Below are 8,660 nucleotides of genomic sequence, written 5' to 3'. Positions count from 1 at the left end.
GAGAATAATAGTCCGCAATAAATAAATATAAATAATACTCATCTCAACAATGAATTCCAATTAAAATAATATATATATACCATTCGGTATGGACCCGACCAGGGAAGATCAGATAATAAATAAACGCGGATTTATAAGATAAAAAAATCCAACTTTGATCGCCCTTCGAGGACCGTGGCGCAGTTGATAGAGACGTTGAATCTCTACGGTTCCAGATGAGCATTGTCTGAAGATAGTGGTTTCAATCCTACTCAAAGCTGGCCAGAGGTTTACTTGGCCAAAAAACGTGGTGAGACGACAACAACTACGGATGGCAGTGATTGCTGAGAATGCAGTTAGGAGATTTAAAGTTCCTATCAGTTGCGGTTACCACCTGACGAAGGCCAGAGAAATAGTTAGCCGAAACATCGTGAAACAACAACTAATAAAGATGAGAATAATAGTCCGCAATAAATAAATTAATACAATAGCATCTAAATACCAATATAGACAAAAATCATACCTATTGGTGCCATTAATGCTGCTAACCGAGTTTTCTGAATTATGTTAAGTGTTTAAAGAATTGCTTATTAAAAACTGAAAAGGTCATAGACATTCACTGCAATGATTGTTAATTAAAATTACCGTGATTGAGATTGGTAACGGGTTGAACAGAGGTGAATTGTAATTGTCACAAATCTGGAGGCCGTCTTTACAAATTTGGGTCCCCACCCTTTGTCAGAGTAACAATGATAGATCGATTCCTATGAAGAAGAAGAAAAAAAAAGGAAGGGTGTGTTGTAAATCCATTGACCATTCCAGTGTCAGAAAGGCAGATCCTTGCATATTAGAACCAGTAAATGTGGCAAAAAGTTAGAACGATAATGTATTATTGAGAATTAGGAGTTGAATTCTACTAGTAGGAGAGACAAAGTCATCCCCCAGCGAATTCTCCATCTATCTCCCAAGTTCCTTTATGCATTGCATCAGGAACTTGGGAGATAGATGCTGGACTGGACAGACTCCACTCTGCTTGCTCTCGATTCTATGTTGTTGAGAAACTGACCCTTGAATTTAGGGTTGAAATTATTAAATTTGAAAATTGACCAGACTTTAACAAAGAGTGCCACTCAGACAAATATTAAGAGCCTAAGCAAGACTCATAAAGAATCAGACTGTATAATTTTTTAACAAATAATAATTATTATTATTTTATCCACAAAGACCAGTCATCAAACTGTTATTCTTTAATTTTTGGGCTTAAATGACCTTTGCTCCCCAGTTACCTGACAACCAGTGTAGGACAAGTAGCCTTTTTTTATCTTTTTGCAATGTGTCGGAATGGTGATTTGCCAGACAGGATCTTTCAACACCTGAGGATTTTGCCAGAGGGACTGCCAAGCAGCTAAAGACCGACTGGGACCTAGAACAGCCAGATTCAATGACATCACTCACTGGACATTGTTGGTTAGGAAAAGGGATACACTACTAGCATCCAGAATGCCTGTACAAAATTGGAGATGAGGTTTGATTAGAGCCTTAAATATTCTTACAATAACATTTGTTTCCCATCCCAACCAAAACACTTTCGTGTGTTTCAAATCTAATAAAGAGAAGCATCTCTACAAGACAGAGGTTTTCTTGTTTTCTTTTAATCAAATTACGTTACAAAGGAAATCTTTTTTATAAAGAAATAAATAGCAGCTGAAAATAATTTGCTGGATTTCATTTGAAAAACTGCCCAAGGTTTATGCTATTATTCAAAAAAGAAATTTGTTTTTTTATGTGCTTTAATTGTATAAGAATATAAAAATTCTTGTTAAAAAAAGAAGAAAAAGAGGTCAAATATTGGAACTGATATACTTTTTGTTTTACAGTTTGTTTCAAGATTTAAAAAGACAGCTACTTATTCTGATTTGCTTTCATAATAAAAATATCTCTCACTCTGACATACATACAACAGTACCTATCCAGCATAGTTAAATACTTTGATCAATTTGTATATGCAACAAAATCGTGTTTCAAATAATGAATTGAATAGCTAATTAACATATTGATTAAAACAAAAAAACAAAAAGAAAGTTATTTTAACCATTAATTATTGATTTTAAATTCTTGGATTTCATTTGTGTGTGATATATATATGTGTGTGTGTGTGTGTGTGTATAAGGAGAGGGGAGGGGGAATCACTGTTTATCAAGACCTGAAGGACACTCGAGGATAAAGGTTAATGAGGGTCAGGTGGCCAGTAAGGTAACATCTTGATTATCAGTAATGGTGAAACATGAGTAGTGTTTATTTAAAAGGACAACTCAATATATAAAAATTAACTAAGTTTAGAACTTTTAAAAAGAAAGCACTTAAAAAAAAAAAAAAAGAAATAATTCATTTAATTAAGTATATTTAGAAATTGATTGATCATTAAGCATTTAAAAATATTAGCCCAAGTCTATGGCATGTTTTATGAGCCATTTAATTTAATAGCAAAACACACAATCCGTCAACTTCCATGTAGATAAATGCATTCAACGTTTAAAGTAAACTTTTATTAGCTTCGAAAGAAAGGTTTCAAATTGAATTTGCGGAAATAAAAGGAAAAAAAGTATTATAGAGAAATATTTGCTAATGTACTTTTTTTTTTAAATATCTTCCATCTGATTTTTGGGAAGAAGTTGGATGGGTGTATTCGGCTCTTACAGGGAAAGTAGATTTTCCTCAGTACAGATTTCTATGTTTTTCTTTTTTTCTTTCTTGGGTTCACAAAAAGCTGGGTTTTTATATTCATCTATAGGCTTGAAAAAATTAACTGTCCATATTATTATTTTGGGTGTGGAAACTTTATTAGCTAGAAATTTATTTGATAACTCTTTTTTCTTTTTGACCAGAAGACTGTGCGGAGCCTGGCTGCACACCAATGTTTTTAAACATTTTGTGTTTGACGGTCAACAATTAACATCCAGTTGGGAATCCCCTCAAGTCTAACATATTTTCTTGTTTTAGGTAAGTTTAGGCTAATTTGCTTCAGATAAATTTACATATTTTATTAATACTAGCAAACATATGTTCCCTTGTCACATATTTCTGCTAGTACATATGACAAAACAAACATGCTGTGCTTCTGACTCCAAGAGAAGGATGTAAGGTCTGGGAGAATGGAGTCATGGCAAAAAGCAAATACTACATTACCATTCTTCAGGTAATCCCTGGAAGATTGTATCATGATGAACAACCATATTACATAGCTCCCTCGTCCTAAAAAGGAAGTCATTCTTGGGAGGATGATATCATATAAACAAAAAAAAAAGATACTATACGACCACTTTCTCAACTTGCATATTAAAAGATAGTACATTAGTCTGAAATAGTATTGTAAACTGAATTAAGCATTAAAAGGGAGTAATAGTATAGTTTTGACTTCAGACAGATATTAAATCTCCAGTAGTAATAGATATAGTCTTTTACAACTTTCTTCTTATATGTGTATTGTTAATAACAGTAATAGTAACCATAGCAACGTCATGGTTAAAGCCTTCACACTAGGTCGGTTGGGCCGGCTCTTTCCAACAAGTTTACCATGCTCCAAACATTAACTGACAGACCAGACATAGTGATCCAAGGTTGCTTCTGTTATGAGTGCAAGCCATTTACAGTTCTAGCAACAGACTATGTAATGGTGAGGGCCCAGAATCAGTTCAACATCTTGCTTCATTATCCTGAGCTAGGTTTTGAGTTGGTCACCCAAACGTTTCTTCCATTTTTCCAGCCTAGTGGTGGTGCTGTATCGATGACTTCATGGATGAAGTCACCTGCGTCATTAAAGAGCGTAGCAAAACCAACAAAGGCAGGGAGAGATTTTTGGAGGGATTGAATCCTGTGTAGTTTAAAAGTGTAGACAAGAGAACACATCCTTGTCGGACCCCAGAGTGAATGTCAAAGAAGTATGACTCTTTACCATATACACGGACTTTAGTGTGGATAGTAGACTTTGATTAGGTTGAACAATTTGGGGGCACGTCATCAGCATGCATGACCTTCCAAAGGGTTCCACAGTCAACAGAGCGACGTAAACCAAACTATTAAACCTTTTTCAAAATAAAATTAAATGTTAATTTTTTTTTTTTTATTGCATTACTTAAAAGTAACATTATAAAAAAACATTAGGTTGGTTGGTTGGTTGTTTTTGTTTTACGGCATATCAACTCCTTTCCGGATTATTTAATGCCGAATCCAAAGATTTTGAAGAAAAATTTTTTTAATAGAATATATTTGTTGTTTTCACGTCGGTTTCTATTTAACCCATAGTTGGGACCTTAACAGGTACCACCACTCCGGGTCAGAGTGGACCTGGGAGCAATGGTAATTAAGGGGTGGCTCCACACTCCCCAAAGCCTGCAAGCTGGGGCCTCACCACTGGATATAGTTTAAGGTCATATCCAGGACCAAAACATTATAGGAAATACATATGTAAACAATAATATTGACGTGGTGGAAGGCAACAAAATGAGATGTGAACTGCAGTTAAATTACAAGATTACGTTGATTCTGAAAAATGTTAACATATTTCAATTATTTAAGGTAAACAGTTCAGCAAGTTCAGAAATGTTCACTAAAATTGATCTATAGTATTTAAGGATTTTAAATTTGTATTTATTAAAGGGTTCAAAGAGTGTTCCAATATTATGAACCCTAATCCTAGTTAGAAAGTTTATAAATAAAACATTACCATAAAAATTGGTCAAAGTTTATACAAATAGTTATAGTTTTATAAAAATTTGGTTCAAGTGATAATTTAATAGTCAAGTGATACCATAAAATTAATTCTAACTTTGAAAATTCTATTTAGAACAAATGAATTAAATAGAAAAAATAAAGAACAGCAAAAAGACTCGACAATGCTTGCTAGGTAGTTAATATTCTTTTATGAATTTCAAAATTGTACAAGATTTTAAAGAACCTAATTTATTATGTACTTGTAGTATAATAATAATCAGGAGACACAAATTTAAACAATGTGAGTATTATATACCTGGCAATACTGGGTCAATCTATTGGTGTAAAATATAATCTACATTGCAAGAAAAAATAAATTTTGCATCTAATATATTAATTGATTGCTATATGCGACTGTAATTACATCAAGTTGTCAGTTAAACAAAAAGGAAAGCCAACCATTTATAAATTAGAGTTAATATTTAATAAGCCATCTTCCCTTTTTAAAACTATCAATAGCAAATGGCTATGGGATGGGGTCATCATTTATAATAGGCTTACTTTTAAGCAATGTTTTATAAACCTAATCTGCAATATAATCTTAAAATAATAAAGACAAAAATGGCTACACGTTTTTTAATCTATAGAAATAAAACAGTAATATGCATGTATATGTGTGTATCTGTGTATAAATATTTAACGAATAAACTCGGTCACATAACACTGAAATTAACAAGAAATAGTAATCAAGCACCAAGAATTGTTTATAATGAGTAAAATCTTTCTTTGTATACATTATTCATCCATCCTACATATCAGCAAGTTAAAATGAAAACTGTTCATTTCAACTTTCCAACCCTTTTTACTTCTGCACATGTCCAAATTTAGTTCATTTCTTCAAGTTGTTTAATATTAAACCTTTCTTATCTATCTCTTAATAGCTACATCAGTAGGAGATGCGGCTGAAGCACTAAATGTTTTGGTTTTGATTCTAGCTGATGGCACCAAGTCATTTTTATGTCAAACTTCTGAAATCACTAGTATGTATTAAGGTATAATATAATATTCAATAGAGATTTGGCGCTGTAATATTAAATACAAAATCTGCACAAATTAAAATATAGTTAAGCATATTTTATGACCTGGCAAGGTCGGGCACCACCTGCTGATCTATAATATAAATGTGATGTCTGCGAATGCAATTGAAAACAAATCCTATACTAAGATCAATTTTCACAAGGAATCCAATAGTGGTATCATTCTGTATTTAATAAGGATTCTGCAATAATATTGTTATCTGTTTGCATCCATTTTTATCTAATTTGATTATTTATGAAGACAGTTTTACAAGTATTTGTTTACATTGGATTTAAAGATGATTATGTCATAACCCACATGAAAGCAATCCAACAAATAGGAGATTTGTAAAGAAAAATAATTCAGAGAAATTCCGTTTGCTGTTAGGCATATAGCAGAAGAAAAGTTCTTTGCAGTCGTAGCAGAAAGGCAAGTTCATGCTGTGAATATTTGACAAGGAAAAACCAGGGACTGAAACCCAATCAAGCATCATGAAATTAACAATAGAACAAAGAAAAACTAGCAATATCTTCTGCAAGAAAACAGTTGTAGAGCATAGAATAGATCATTATAATGATTTCATTGAATATGCATTTGAGTGGTGCTTTTCTATGAATAAAGATCTTTGGAGACAATTTACTTAAAACTTAAGCTGCTGGGTTAATGATGAAAATGCATAACCAACTGACAAAGTCTTATAGAGATGCATGGATGCATTTAAAAATGCTACTTAAAACTTATGCATGGCAGATCAAAATAAAATTAACTTAAGCATGACTGACAGACATAATTGGACACAATTGCGATTTATAATACGCTCATAGATTGGTAAATAGTTCTTTATCTCTTCAAAGATCATATGAACTGACGAAAAGGTAACCTAATCACTGCACCCTTAGGCGGTCACATGAACCAGCTTATATGAACCCAAACACCTTAGGCTCTGGTCCCTATTCTGGATATCAGTTTACTACATTGCAACAGAAAACAATGAACCCTCTTTTTCCTCTCCTTTCTCTGATAAACCTTGCCCAAGAAGGTAGGGTCACTGAATCATAATAAAGCTGACAGAAGACAGTCATTTCTCTCTTTCCAGTTTTCTTTTTTTTTTATTTTGGCTAAAGTAGGCTTGACTACATTTTGACCGTCCCTAGAAACAAAAGCCATTTTATCCCTGACGAAAAGAGCCAGAATTTACAGACCAAAGCATGCAAACAATCTTCATTAAATTTTCACGAAAACACACTCAAGCTTCACATTCTGTATATTCACTATTTTCTGTTGTATATCATTCTTTATTATCTGCTCAACTAAGCTAATGGTGAAATTAATATACACTATTGTTTTTCCTTTGCTTCAAAAGTTGTTGCTCCTAATTTAACTTTCAGTGCTTATCTTGCAAGAATTGGGCTTTCTGTCCATGATAACTTCCCATACCACATTAGAAAATTTCACGGGAATTTAATACTCATTCAAATCACCATTTTGTATGGCACAATCACATTGACACACCGGTTCTCACCAGATCACCGAAGTTAAGCAATGTTGAGCATGGCCAGTACCAGATGGGTGACCATTTGGGAAGGCTAGGCACTGTATGTACCTTCTGGGAAGGTTGGGTGTGGGGCCAGCACCCTCACCCTGTAAAAAGAACTCCTCGCTACAAAAACATCTACAAAAAGTTGAAGATAACCTATGCCCCTCCAGGGGCTCAAGGGCTATGGATGGATGGAAATTAGCATTTTCAATTGATTTACTGCAAACAAACATGTGACAAATTATGAGTTCATTACAAAATAAATAATATAATTCTGAGAACAGATTTCAGAACAATATTTTTTTGAGGGGAAATGATGAATTTTACATATTTTCATGATGGCCAACACATAAAATAAAAAGCATTAATTTTGCATTAATAAATTATTAACGTGTAGATATATTGTCTTTCTTATTTTAAAATAGGATTTTGAATTTTGAAAGTTAAATTTAATAACAGTACTGCTTGGTCATTGAATTAGTAATATTGTTATTGAATATAAATAGCTTCCAAAACCTTTAATATATAAAGATTTGCTAAGAATCTTAAAGCCCAAAATGGCTTTCTATTTGACAGTTTTAATGCTTTTAAATTCTTTTCCAATTTGGAAGGTCATGAAAGTATTCATACTTTTGTTTGTCTTTTGTTTTTTTTTTGGGGGGGGGGGGCAATTATTAACCAAAGATTAAAATGACTTGTTCATGAAAAAAAAAAAAAAATGAAATGCATTCTCATGGATTTAATACTGTAATTATATAATTTTTTTTAATAGGAATGCAAAAGTTTTATTTCGCACTACTGCAGTTTTTATTTAAAAAATATTCTATTAAAAGTAATTTTCTTATGTAATTCAATTCTCATAGCTGCAAGTAAAAACATACAAACACCAATTAAATGGTCTGATAATTCTATTATTATCCTGTACTTATTAGATTGGAACAAATGAATGGTCAGTTTGAATTGTATTAGTGTAATACTTTTCTTTTGTTCTATTGTACCGTTTTATTCAGGAGTACATCTACAATAATGTTATTTTAAAACTCTTCTCAGTCACATGTCAATCTAGAATATTATTCTCAATTCAACAATGGATTAAGTTTGCAAAAAAAAACAAAAAAAAAATAAACATTGATAGATGAATTTGGAAAATCATGAGTGCCATAGGCCTGGCACTTAATTACCTATAAAATAGAATACAGAGCTGTAGAGTTGGTAGGCCACTTCCACTAGTAATAATATATAATATATATAGCATTTTAATTTTCATTAACAAAATATAAAGAATTCAAGAGTCGGTAACACATGAGAAGAACCTAATTTATCTTCAAAACAAACAGGATTTATTTCTGTTGATTCA

General features: G+C 32.4%; 1 protein-coding gene across 5 annotated transcripts in view; it reads right to left on the bottom strand.

Annotated features, from left to right (window-relative positions):
- The window catches only part of LOC145241375 (uncharacterized), a 101,677-nt gene that overhangs the window by 75,639 nt on the left and 17,378 nt on the right, over positions 1 to 8,660 (bottom strand). The gene's annotated exons all lie outside the window — the stretch shown is intronic.

The sequence above is a fragment of the Euprymna scolopes genome, chromosome 20, assembly GCF_053919585.1.
Source record: "Euprymna scolopes isolate OS-2025 chromosome 20, ASM5391958v1, whole genome shotgun sequence".
Classification (NCBI taxonomy): domain Eukaryota; kingdom Metazoa; phylum Mollusca; class Cephalopoda; order Sepiida; family Sepiolidae; genus Euprymna; species Euprymna scolopes.
This window is presented reverse-complemented; position numbering and strand designations above follow the sequence as displayed.